Source organism: Ictalurus furcatus, chromosome 26 (genome assembly GCF_023375685.1).
Source record: "Ictalurus furcatus strain D&B chromosome 26, Billie_1.0, whole genome shotgun sequence".
NCBI lineage: Eukaryota > Metazoa > Chordata > Actinopteri > Siluriformes > Ictaluridae > Ictalurus > Ictalurus furcatus.
In genome coordinates, this window is record NC_071280.1 from 3,211,784 (window position 1) to 3,226,308 (window position 14,525).

The window sequence follows — 14,525 nt, forward strand, 5'->3', positions numbered from 1 at the left end:
GATAGCTGCTTGATTATAGTTCTGGTTCTCTCTTGCCAGTCGTGACTCACATAAGCAACCTCCTGGTGCGTGCACAAATAAATTAACACAAATTGTTCTCTGAAATACTTTTGTTAGGGTGACCATACGTCCTCTTTTTCGGACCTTAAAAAAGCATTGAAATTTGAGAAAATGTCCGGGATTCCACTTTATTTACATTATGATGTGTTTATGGACTAATACTGCAAATGTGTGTGCATATTTGCATTGTTTTAACCCCTCTGTAATTCCCGCTTTCTCGCACACGAATTGGCAGATTATAAAAGGCTTGCAGCAACTATTGGCCAAATTCCAGCCTCTCGAATATTAGCCTACTCTCAGTAAAGAAAGTGTGAAGTTGTGTACAGCATCAAAAAGTTGCTTGACAGTAGCAGCAAATGACAGCTGTCCTGAGTGGAAACAATGCCCATGGCCATATAAGGTCACGTTTAATTTCATGTTACCAAATTGCTTCATATTACATGGCCATTCAAATGTGTAAATGATGGCAGACGGTACACTCATGGCATCTAATATTTTATTTTATTCTATTGGCATTCAAAATAATGTAGGAAAAAAATGTCAAAGGTGGGCAGAGTGAAACCAATTATATATATATATATATATATAATTGGTTTCACTCTGCCCACCTTTGACATTTTTTTCCTACATTATTTTGAATGCCAAAAACACTGTTTTGAATGCTATTAAGTCATCGTCCCCACCAAAAAAAAGGTGTCCTCTTTTTGGAAAACCAGAATATGGTCACCCTAACTTTTGTGATGTAATGTTACCTGCATAAGGGACAGTGATCTCTTATGTATTTCTTTATTTATTTTATTAAAACAAATACAAACTTTGAACACAGTTAAGCTTAAAATAAGCTCTGAATAAAAGTATTTTAGATCATCTTACTTTTCTCTTGACTTTATTTACATATGTGTCCTTGAAGTAATCCAAAAGTAATCAGATTACATTACTTTCATATTGTGATACTTGTATTACGTTACTGATTACTCATGAAGTATTTTGTAACTGTAACACAATACATTCAAAGTAACCCTCCCAACCCTGCATACATCCATCTTTAAACTCATCTGTCCATCCATCTTTAAATCCATTTATCCACTCCTCCATTCACCTCTATGCTATGCTGTAAGGGAAGAAGAACACTTTCATCAGAATTGACCTACTTGTCATTTTTATCAAAATAGAATTGAATATTTGACATAAAATGTATCATGTATAGTATATGTAATTAAATTTCATAATTAGAGTAACAGTGATCTGAGAACCATGTTAACTCTGAAGATTAATTCTCCTTAACAGAAGGTCTTTACACCAAATAAAATATGTACTTTCATACTTGAATGGCTATAATATAAACCAACAAACTGGCATAATCACAGGAGAAATGTGTGTGGTTTTTCTGCAGTGCAGATGTGTGTGCAGTCTAAAGAGAAATGTTCTGTGGAGAATATTTAAGTGACGGTGTAAAGTCAGTCCCACACCGAGATTAATGTGAGGAGTGTGAACGCATATCCTGTCACAATATTCACTAATAAACACTTGTCACAGGGCTTTTACAGGGGTTGTACATTTCCACCCCACTGATCTTAGACAGAAATAATCCACAGCTACACACTCAATAAGAAGGAGACCACCAGAGACTTGACAATCATCTGTTATTATGTCAGGATGATTAGGAAAAATGAGTCACTGACACTGAAATGCTCTTATTTAATCATTTATTTTTGACTGATTTGTTTATATTTAAAATTTAGCTGTCTCACAGATACAGCTGTTAGAATATTGAGTACAGTTCATTAATGATTTATTTTATATATATATATATATATATATATATATATATATATATATATATATATATATATATATATATATATATATATATATAGATAGATATATATTTGGGATAAACATAATAACCGAGGGCCGTTATTCACAGTTGGTGACTTAAGTCCAAAGGTATTTATGTGGGAAAGTTCCTCATGTTATGTAGGTTTTCTTTATTAAACTTGTTGAATAGTCTCTTTAAACACAAACAATTTAATAAAATTAATTTAAACAGGGCTAGAAAATGTGGACTGAATAAGGAAACAGTGAATTTTCTTCACTGTCAAATGTAACATGGCCCATAATAATTAATGCATATATAGTTTGATTCAAAACAAAATGATCTGCTTAAAGATAAGATTAAAATAAACAATCCTCTCTTTCTTTATAGGGCAGATATTTCACACCTGTTCAAGATGATAACCTAAGTACAAAGTTAACGTTTCTGGTGAGAAAAATAATAATAATAATCATAATTGCACATAAATATCTGGTTACATTATACAAAGAGAAAGTGTCCTTTGAAAGTGCATCATCCAACAGCAGATCATATGCTACTGAAAAAGTAAAAAAGTATTGCAAGTTTTCTTTTTAATAGTGCAAATGTTCTTTTTAATATATGAGTATGTATGAAGTGCAATATGTACAGTATACACTGCTTTGATTAATGATGGATGAAATATTAATGATTTGGGAAACAGGCGTTCAGAGAAAATAGTTTAGCAGGTTCATCTTTGTTTTGTGGATTCTAAATTGATTAAATGTTATAATACCCAACCCAACATTAAAATGAAAACTGTTTTAGCTATTGCTGAGAAAAAAAAAGAGAGAAAAGGGAATTTCTTTCTAATGAAGTTATTGTTTCCTCTTCCTGAACTGACAGATCAACCTCAACACCTATGTATGATGGTGCAGTTGATGAGTGTTGGTTCTGGAAGAAGAGAGAATATATTATGAGTAATTTGTGCAATATATACAGAGAGAGTAATATAATATATATAATATATAACTCTCTCTCTCTCTCTCTCTCTCTCTCTCTCTCTCTCTCTCTCTCTTTCTTTATATATATACGGCACAGTGAAATTATTTTTTTTATTAATGTAACACTGAAGGTTAATCTCTTACTTTGTGCAAAATCACTCTGCTCCTATTAGGCTGAAATCACAGTTTCAGAAGAAACATGCTTGAGGCTGCTTCGAATTCCAGGGTTCTGAGGGCAAAGATATTATTCCAGGCAACCTGAAAGCATCATAGACACATCATTGGGGGGTGGGGTGTGTGTGTGTGGGGGGGGATGCACTTTAGCAACTTTTAGTTCACATTCCACATTCACATTTCATTTGAAGGAAAAATTCTTCATACCTATTTTTTTTTTTTTAATTATGTATGTTCCTTGGAGATATGCACACTCTACTCACAAAATAGGTAGATAAAATAAGTGCTACTTCAGCTGTCATCAATCAGTGAGTAATTTATTAAATGCCAAAAAACAAGACTACTTCATCCACTATTTAACCTTATTTTGAAAATGAAATTCTTTTCAAAAGGTCTACAGTGACAACAGTATCCTTTGAGAATACGTATTAGCTATGAAGCACTCTGAACTCTTGCTTGTATGTATTATTTCAGCCCAGTCTCCTACAACAGGCATGTACAGTACATCTGAATGAGTCTGCAATCAGATGTGTGCTTGTACATGTATTTCATAACAACCTAGTGCCTGATTCTAGGTCATCCTGCTTGATCTCTTCAGTTAATGACCCCTTAAATGGCATTTCAGAAAATTCTTGAATATTTTAAAGCATTGAACTAAAGCAAACAGCTAAGAGATGACATGACATTGATCCATTTGAATATATTGTGTTTCCACAAAACATTTTTTTTTCTCCAGTGTAAGTGCGTTTGTATATCTTTTTTGTTTAGTATATTAGCATATTGTGTGTATTGTAGTTTATGTATATAAAATGTTGATTGTGTGGATTGCAGAGTGTTGATTTTTAATAAGACTTTAAAATATAATGCTAGTTCCTGGTTTAGAATCTTTAACTATAATGGTAGATCTTGGATTAGCCTATTTTACTATAATGTTAGCATCTCAGTTGTCCCCTTCACTTTCACTTATGCTGATGACACTGAACTTTACCTTAATACTTCATCATCATTAGCGTCTGTTGTTTTTTTGCTTGAAGCCATCTCACAAATATCACATCTCCATCCCTTTAACCCTGACTATTCTCCAAATAGGCAATATATTTAAAACTCTTCTGTCAGGATGCTCACTCTCACTAAACCTTGGCAGCTTATATAACTTCCACCCTGCAATAGCTTTACTAGCTACACTTTTAAATACAGAGTCATTTTCAAGATTCTCCTTAACCTAAAATTCCTTGCTCAAATTGCTCAAGCTTTCTTGGCTAACGTCTCATGCATATACACAATGTTTAGTTTCACTAGATATTAATGATAATCTAAAGGGAAATAACTTGCTGTGTCATCCAGGGTTTGACTCCACTTAGAGGCAAGGTAGAGGGTAAAGGAGTGAAATGGCTCTTGAAGTTCAGATGCATGGCCAGTGGAGGTGCTACTATCAATTTGTCAAATCTGAAAACATAATATCGAGTCACTACTGAAAATAAGAACATGTAATATAGTACATTAAAGTCACTAAACTATATTTAATTTCAATAGTGTTTGCTTTTTCCAGTTCTGTTTTCATTTTTCCAATAATTTAAACGTTATAAATATAAACTAACGGTATGCTAATACTCTTCCGGACTGTAAATGAATAAACTTTAAAACTGCATGCTAAAAAAACCTCAGAACTGTAGGCTAATAAATGTCAGGACTGGGACAGTAGGCTAATAAAGCTCAGAACTGTAGGTTAACAAACCTTAAAACTGTAGACTAATAAACGTCTCTTGAAGTGATAAAAGAACCACCCTTAAATGCCAGTGGGGATTTAACCAAAAGGAGATTTACTCCTTAAGAAGGTTGGATGGAAACAAAACCTATCATTAATGATCTATTGAAGGATAATAACCCACCTTAGGGGGGAGTACTGGTATCCACTTGAGACGTTAGGATGGGAGGAAGTAGTGTCACTTTTGAGTCGCTGTTTCATGAGCAGTGGAGATTCTGTATTTGGTTGATTCAATCTGACATTATCATGCAGAATTATTAAAGACAATCTCTTGCCAGATAAGAATGTTGTATAAAATACAAAGTATTTTGGTGTTTACAACATACATAACACATGTATTATTGTTGTTCAGCAGCTGAATATACTGTAAATCCTTGCATAGTACCATGTGTTGCCCTCCATTTCCAGCTAATCCTCTGCAGCTATCAGAATCAACAGGACCAGAATGTGCCTGTCTCTCCATTGCACTTGTGCCAATGTTCACACCCCAGCTAAGTCATTACCTGGCACTGGCTACCAGTGCCGTCAGTATTTTCACACCTGAAACATATGTGTCCCACCATTTGCTCACGAACTGCCAAATTCTCTGCACTTTTACTCAGAAACTACTCACCTGCTGCTCTTGGCTTGTAGGCCTGCAGCTAAGAATTGCAGCACACTGACTCAGAATCAACTTAATCAGGCCAATAACAGCACATTGTCATTTTAGGGTGTGAGCTGCACACTATGGCTCACACCTTTTAGTGCAGCCTTCCTGATAACTAAAGTCAAAGCTTCTCTCTTTGTGCTGTGTTTGTGGATGGTATGTCTCACTCATTACAGCTCCAAGTTTATTCTGAGTGCTGTTTGGCTCCAGTAAGGAGAACGAAAATTGACAGTGAATTGAGTTAGAATGCTGGTGGGCTTTTACAGAGTTAGAAACTGTGGTTTAGCCTAGAACACTGAAAAAGTTATATTGTTCGTGCCAGGATTGATTGGCCATCAGTTACATGCCAAAACCTACTTGTATGATCCTTAGCTAGTATACCAACAGGATCGGCCTGGATCACATCCCCCCTGTGGAGGGGTGCAGGGGTGCATTGCATTGCTTGTAGTTTTACTAGATTAAGCATTATAATCCAGGGCATGGTGCCCCATTACTGAGTGCAAGAACCTATGATATGAAAGCTTATGATATACGATGATAAATGATATATGATATATGATGATAAAGCTTATGCCACATAACTGACAATTCCTTGATAATTCCTACTTTCCAGCTAGCATTGAGGTGTCCGTTCCAAGTGATAGAGACAGGTCCACTCCACTCTCCAGTTTGCCACAAGACTGGTCCACATAAGTGGATGAATACTTTACATCGCCAGCCTTGAATCATGGCGTGTGATAGACTTCACAATGCTCATCAGCAAATGTACACCAGCTCCTACATCCAACCCTAACTCACCCCATTGTCAATTAATTAAATAAACGGTGTGTTGTCCATTGTAATTGAATCTGTCCATGACTGATGTTCCTTTTATGACATTAAATTATCATAATTGACATAATTATCTGTTTCTTCTCATCAGAATATTCAACAGAACAGCAGTTGATGGAAACAAACAATGGATGATTGGAAATGTTGCTTCAATAGTTACTTGTGTCACACATAAATTAAAAGGGATGGGAAATGGCTAACATTCCCGAGCAGCTATGTTCGCTGAAGTATCTGCTACTCATTCCAGACTATAGAATTGCCTGAGTTCAAAAACAATACAGAATCATATTATTATGTTACAGTATCTCACAAAAGTGAGTACACCCCTCACATTTTTGTAAATATTTGATTATATATTTTAATGTGACACCACTGAAGAAATGACACTTTGCTACAATGTAAAGTAGTGAGTGTACAGCTTGTATAACAGTGTAAATTTGCTGTCCCCTCAAAATAACTCAACACACAGCCATTAATGTCTAAACCGCTGGCAACAAAAGTGAGTACGCCCCTAAGTGAAAATGTCCAAATTGGGCCCAATTAGTCATTTTCCCTCCCTGGTGTCATGTGACTTGTTAGTGTTACAAGGTCTCAGGTGTGAATGGGGAGCAGGTGTGTTAAATTTGGTGTCATCGCTCTCACACTCCCTCATACTGGTCACTGGAAGTTCAACATGGCACCTCATGGCAAAGAACTCTCTGAGGATCTGAAAAAAAGAATTGTTGCTCTACATAAAGATGGCCTAGGCTATTAGAATATTGCCAAGACCCTGACACTGAGCTGCAGCACGGTGGCCAAGACCATACAGCGGTTTGACAGTACAGGTTCCACTCAGAACAGGCCTCGCATTGGTCAACCAAAGAAGTTGAGTGCACGTGCTCAGCGACATATCCAGAGGTTGTCTTTGGGAAATAGACGTATGAGTGCTGCCAGAATTGATGCAGAGGTTGAAGGGGTGGGGGGGTCAGCCTGTCAGTGCTCAGACCATATGCCGCACACTGCCTCAAATTGGTCTGCATGGCTGTTGTCCCAGAAGGAAGCCTCTTCCAAAGATGATGCACAAAACCCCGCAAACAGTTTGCTGAAGACAAGCAGACTGTTACGAAACGTAGACTGGAGGTGGATGCAGGTGCAGGTCTTTATTAGATACAAAACTCACGATTAAAGTAAACGCGGTCTTCACCGGGAAACGAGAACATTCGAGGCATGGAAAACAAACGAGACTACTGATCCAAACAATACTAACCAGGATCAACTAAAGACACAATATAATACTGAGTGAAGTGCTCAGTCACCCAGGCATTTAAATAAAGAACATGATTAACTCAAAGCATGGACACCTGGGGCAAATTAAAGTCACTTAGTACAAAATGCTCAATCCGGAGGCGAGCAAACAAAAACAATGTCACGTGACTCGTCAGGAGCCGAGCCACAGTGCCCTCTGCTGGCCGTGGCGTAACACAGACTAAGGACATGGATTACTGGAACCATGTCCTGTTGTCTGATGAGACCAAGATAAACTTATTTGGTTCAGATAGTGTCACGCGTGTGTGGCGGCAACCAGGTGAGGAGTACAAAGACAAGTGTGTCTCGCCTACAGTCAAGCATGGTGGTGGGAGTGTCATGGTCTGGGGCTGCATGAGTGCTGCCGGCACTGGGGAGCTACAGTTCATTGAGGGAACCATGAATGCCAACATGTACTGTGACATACTGAAGCAGAGCATGATCCCCTCCCTTCGGACACTGGACCGCAGGGCAGTATTCCAGCATGATAACGACCCGAAACACACCTCCAAGACGACCACTGCCTTGCTAAAGAAGCTGAGGGTGAAGGTGATGGACTGGCCAAGCATGTCTCCAGACCTAAACCCTATTGAGCATCTGTGGGGCATCCTCAAACGGAAGGTGGAGGAGCACAAGGTCTCTAACATCCACCAGCTCCATGATGTCGTCATGGAGGAGTGGAAGAGGACTCCAGTGGCAACCTGTGAAGCTCTGGTGAACTCCATGCCCAAGAGGGTTAAGGCAGTGCTGGAAAATAATGGTGGCCACACAAAATATTGACACTTTGGGCCCAATTTGGACATTTTCACTTAGGGGTGTACTCATGTTTGTTGTCACCGGTTTAGATATTAATGGCTGTGTGTTGAGTTATTTTGAGGGGACAGCAAATTTACACTGTTACACAAGCTGTACACTCACTACTTTACATTGTAGCAAAGTGTCATTTCTTCAGTGTTGTCACATTAAAATATATAATCAAATATTTACAAAAATGTGAGGGGTGTACTCACTTTTGTGAGATACTGTACATACTGTAATTAATGTCATTAGACATGGGAGTTTTTTAAAAAGTATTTTAATAAGTCAAAAGGTCAACACAAAAAAAGTGGATAGCACACATCTTTGAATGTACACAAATTACATTTCAGTGATGTCATGCTAAATGGGAAGATATTGATATTGAATAAACCTTAGAACTGTAGATACCTCAGGACTATAGGTTCATAGAACATTTTTTAACTGATAAAATAATAGAACAGTCCTCAAAATGGTGGCAGAAATGTAACCAAAAGGAAACTGATGAAGGAGAATTCAAAACACTATTGTTTTGCCAGTGAGTTCTGTGTTGCTCCCTGATTTATGATTTACTTATCTAATGGTTGAGATAAAAAGAACAGTGACATTCTGGAATGCTAAAATAGACAATAACTGGAGATATACAATATTACTAATGTTTCTTTAGATTGTCCAAACTTTTCCTTAGTAATCAATAAAACCCAATTAAATGTGGGTGGGTTTTTTTTAGATAGAGTGCATTGTTTATTCCTGTCTACCATTGGTATAACATTTAAATTCCCTCGGCATTTCTAATATAAATAGGCTTGTGTAACTCATGGTTTATGGCAACGAGGATTCATGCCTTCGTGCTGTCGACAACAATGCAGCCTAATCGCAATGAACACATTTCATTTTTTTTCTTAGGATGTAAACATTGGCATACGCATAAAGAAGATATGTGATACACAGTAATAGAAACAGGATGGGAAACTTGATGCAATCTTTTCATGACTGTGTTTAAGTGCTGATGACATCATCCTGTTGCTACTTATCACAAAATTCAGTAGATAGATGAAAACATGTGACACTGGAGTATAAAAAACTCACAGTAGCTTTCTTGTCTCAACCTCTCTTGAGAATATAATGGGTCTGGATATGAACTTCATGAATGTCATTTTTTTCCAATCTGAAATAATCAGATAGAAACATTAATAAAAACACCAAACATTCATTCAAAGAAACCCTTTAAACTTTTTAATGTTATATTGGTCTATGAGTCAACATTTGATGTCCTTAATTTCTAAATCATAGGTTGTAAAAGTTATAATGAGTGTGTTCCAATCATTTCATGACTGTATGTGTTTAAATGGTGATGATGTCATCCTTTTGCTGCTGATCACAAAATTCATTAGAACTCCAATTAATGAAAAACCAGTAAATAGATGAAAACAAATTCATAGCTTCAGTATTTATTAATGTGACACTCAAAGATACAAAACAAACAAACAAAAAAACTCACCAAATGTCACTTGACTGCACTCCACTTTCAAGAAAACTTTCAAAAATAAGTGCCTGGACTGGCCTTAATGGTGATGCTGATTTAAATCTGAAATAATCAGAAACAATAATAAATAGAACAGACCTTCAACAAAAACATTTACTAAGGTTTAAATGTTGTTTCAAAACTTCTGAATCTGTAAGTCAAAAATAATATTTTCTGCAAATGTTAATGTACAGTTACTTTACTTAATAAAAGTAATCATGGCATGTGCAGAAATGTGAACACCATTGCAGATGCAAACTCATTAGGCCTTAATGGACTCATTAGTACTCATTACTCAGGTTATGAATGGTCATTATTAATTGTCAGCTGATGAAAATTCCAGAGTTTTATCATTTTTTTGACTCTTCAAACCTTTTGCTGCCACTCAGAAACCTCGGCCTCCTCTAAGCAGCTGACTGAGGACTTGAGTACAAAAGTCATGCCTACAAAGTATGCAAAGCTGGAAGGTTCTAAAAAATATATCAAAGCACTTCCAGTTCACAGGTTCCACTGTCTGAAAAGTCATTAAGAAATGGCAGTTAAGGGGAATTAGGGAAGTCCAGGCAAGATCTGGAAGACAAAAAGAAACTCTCCGATAGAACTGTCAATATGCTGGCCTGAAAGGCAAAGCAACCATGGTAGTGCACCATTCTACTGTGCAGCATTGCTTTCACAAACATGATCTGCATGGATGAGTAGACTGATGTAGACTGATGTAGACTGATGAAGTAAAACTGGAACTCTTTGTCTACAGTCACTAAAGAGATGCTTGGAGAAAAAGGAGAAAAGGACACATTGCCAACTGCAAAGAATGGGGGTGGATTTGTCATTCTTTGGGGGGCAATCGATTTTAAGATTTAAGCTTAGACCCTAGGAATCTGTAACAAACTCACACTGGCTGGAGGGTTGGAAGCCATGTGCAGAAGTTTATTAAACCCAAAATGACAGACAGAGGGATGGTCAAAAAAACACCCAAATGTCAAATAACCAAAAACAAACAGTCTGAACAGGTAACCAAGACAAAAACAGTAATCCAATAAACATGACATCAAAAAACAGGCAAATTGTGATAACAAGAAACAGTCACAATAACAAATGGGAAACCACTCAGTAAAGCAGATAGACTGGTAATACTTCAAAGTGTGCTGCTAGCATGCATGGCTCTTAATGGTTAACAGGCAGGAAGTGATTGTAGAAGGAAGTGGAGTGTGATTAGTATTCAGGTGAGGGCTCCCTCTGGTGTTGGGAGGATGCAGGTGTTAGAGAATCATTGCTTATAGCCAAAGCTTAATTTTCTACTTATTTGTTTGCCATCAGTTTTTTTTAACCCACTCCATTCCTGGCTTTATATATATATATATATATATATATATATATATATATATATATATATATATATATATATATATATATATAAAGGACCTTAACGAGTCCTAAAGAACTACCACTAGTCAGTATCATGGTAGTTGATATAAAACACCAGGACAAATTTGCAATGAGTCAAATTAAAATTTCCCCCCCCTAAAAGTAATGAGTATCAGTTAAATGTGGTAACCCTGCATTACATTCTGCCAGAAGGCACTGGCTGTGCAATTATCCTATCAACAGTAATCATTCTAATGCAACAAACACACTGAGTTGTCCATTTATCCTTGTGCACCTTCCTATTTAGTACCTAGACACATTGCAGGGTTTTTTTTTTAATTATTATTATTTTCTCCTTGATGGCAATGAAAACACCTTTGAAACAACCTGCACCTGTAACTTTAAACCCTTTATAATATGTGTGAACACTGCACTGTTTTGCACAATGAACAATTGCAGTTTTCTATTTTTCTATTTACAAGTCTATTTACAAAACCTCATTGTTTAATCAGGAACAGTTTAGGCCAGGATTATAGGCTACTCTATGAATGTATCCTAGCTCATATAGAATGGCTCATGCAGTATCTGCACAGATAGTCTGGATAAGTTCAAAACATAGTAGGTCTTATTAAAAATACAACTACTGTAATAGTGTAATACTGTAATAATACTATAATGTTTAGGAAAATAATTTTTTAAAATCATATAATCTGTAATATATAATATTGTTATAATATATATAATATTATATATACCATATAATATTGTTGTCTCCTGCACATTGATGATTAATGATTAACGATGAGCATGCAGTTTCCCCTCATATTTACACCAGAGGGCAGCAGTAGGTGGCAAATCATACACACACACACACACACACACACACACACACACACACACACACACACACACACACAAGCATACAGTGGGGGAAATGAGTATTGGATTCTTTGCTTTTTAAAAGCTCTTAACTTTTACCCATCATGAGATGTTTCTTGTGTGACACCTTGATGACGAAAAGCCTTTTTATAGACCATCAATTTACTAACCCAGCTGATATTAATTTGCACAGATAGGTATTAGTACTTATGGATTTCAGCTGGTTCCTTGCCTTATCTTGCTTGGAGAACTGCTTTTTCTTAGCGTGTTCAATACTTTTTTCCCCGTGTCATTCCACTTTATTGCACATAACTTTATGTATGGACTTTAATGTTGTGAATTCTTCATATTTCCAGATTTCTTGAGTTAATACTGATGTCTGGTGACACCATGTGAATGGCCTCATTGGAAATATATTTACTAAAAAAAAATGTTGACACGTCCAGTACTTATTTCCCCCAATGTGTGTGGCAAACTGTGGCACCTTTAAATCATGTATTGTTGTACATGACTATGTTAATGGGCCAAATAAGTTTGGAATGTCATTGCTACTTACATTTCTATAGCCAACCACTGTTATAGCAATTTGTATACCCATAAAAGTATTTAACTAATAATAACAGAATGTATCTTGTTTTCGCCCAATCACAATTGAGTTAAGTCTTCATGTAAATAATCTCTTCAGAATATATTTTTTATCCAGTGTTTTGAACATTTAATGATAGCTGAGACAACACATGACTCAAGTACTACATTGCGTGCTTAGTGTAAGCAATGGGACCAAATTCTATACATGCATACATGAAACATGCACTACGTTTTCAATACATACCTGAGTTTCTAATGAGATGCTGTCAGGGTTTTTCATCTATGAATCATGTAAGCTGTAGCTGCCCCTGCTTGCCTAAACCACTTTTATTACTTTTACTGCACTTCTTTGCTTAACTTTCCTCAAGTCAATTTTTCTGTCCTTGCTTCAACATTACCTTTCTTTGCATCTTTAAAGGCAACAAAACAAAATAATGAGAAGCACCTCTGACCCCCCAACCCTCACCAAACACACACACACTTTTTTTTTTCATAATGTACTTTACCTACAGAAAGAATCAGGATATTCTAAACATTAGTTGTGTTATTAACTGATCCGAACAAATCTATTTTTATCTAAATTGACTTAAATTAGTCGACTCACAAAACTAAACAGAGCTATTATTTGAGATATATACACGTACATTTAATGTATATTGCTTTTCTTACCGAGTGACTCTGTTTTCTTTTATTCTTTGTTTGCTTTTAGTTTCACTTTTTATGCGCAATGCTGATCAGCCAGATCCTCTGAAATCCCACTTACTGAGGATTCTCACACACACACACACACACACACACACACACACACACACACACACACACACACACCTGCAGTGCAAAAAACATCATTGCTAAATCCGAAAAGGTTTAGTCAGGTTTAGACTCATACAGTTAATTCATAATAAAATAGCTTCTTCTGCACAGATATATTTCATATGATTTGTCACGACAGTATGCAGAATAGTTTTAGAACAAATCAGAAAATAGAAATTTTTAATGAATCGAAATAAATGTCTTTTATGTGAGCTAATGTAATAATGCCACTGAGAAATAAAGAATGAAATATATATTGTTTGCACATCTTCCGTATTCTTTGTGAAAGCGCTGAATTTTTGATAGACTTGTGCTTTTTTGATCACATCAAATAAAGACATCACTTTCAGGAATTTATGACAGTGTTGTGGAATAAATCATGAATATAGTATAAGTTAACATTTTGTATTTTTTTAATATGTTGAATGAAGTTGTAGACTAATCACCAATGTTAAACCTGATACTTTCCCTGAATTAGGGTTTTGCTTGCACTGTGCTGGCTTTAGTGACGAATTATCACTATATGCTCACTGTCCACTTTATTAGGAACACCTGCACGTTCATGCAGTTATGCTTAAGCCAATCACCAGCCAATCAATTTCATCATCATTATTATCTGAGGAGCTTAAATCCTCACGTTAGTAATGCTCTAATGATGTGACCTGGAGGACAAAAGGCATGAGAATCTATTTATTGTTTGGTATTCTGAAGGTACGTTAATTTGGTGTTCATTTTCCATATAAAGACCTTTCTTTTTGAAATTTCACATTGAAAGGGAGTGGTCACTGCTGGTGGTATCTGCTGCATGTAAACAAGTTGACTTTTGTTGGCTGCATTTGGTTGCAAGTTGGCTGAATTTGTTGACTATAATCAAGTTCAGTCAGTACACACACACACACACACACACACACACACACACATTTGGTTTGCAATGTTTATAGAGATATTGCTCCTCCTGTTTTTGAATTTCTATGAATATCTAAGCAGTCTGGGTGAGAACTGGA

At 36.3% G+C, this 14,525-nt stretch overlaps 1 long non-coding RNA gene across 3 annotated transcripts; it reads right to left on the reverse strand.

Annotated features, from left to right (window-relative positions):
* Nucleotides 1-1,961: 1,961 nt before the first annotated feature.
* LOC128601721 (uncharacterized) lies at nucleotides 1,962-13,413 on the reverse strand. 3 transcript variants are annotated; one of them, XR_008384742.1, is made up of 7 exons: nucleotides 13,378-13,413; nucleotides 9,853-9,939; nucleotides 9,441-9,519; nucleotides 4,920-5,010; nucleotides 4,359-4,476; nucleotides 3,001-3,114; nucleotides 1,962-2,806 (listed from the first exon to the last, which is right to left on the reverse strand). It is a non-coding gene; the product is annotated as an uncharacterized LOC128601721 (long non-coding RNA). The 3 variants fall into 3 exon arrangements; XR_008384740.1 differs by having other exon boundaries at nucleotides 4,920-5,030; XR_008384741.1 differs by lacking the exon at nucleotides 13,378-13,413 and adding an exon at nucleotides 12,953-13,123 and having other exon boundaries at nucleotides 4,920-5,030.
* Nucleotides 13,414-14,525: the final 1,112 nt, after the last annotated feature.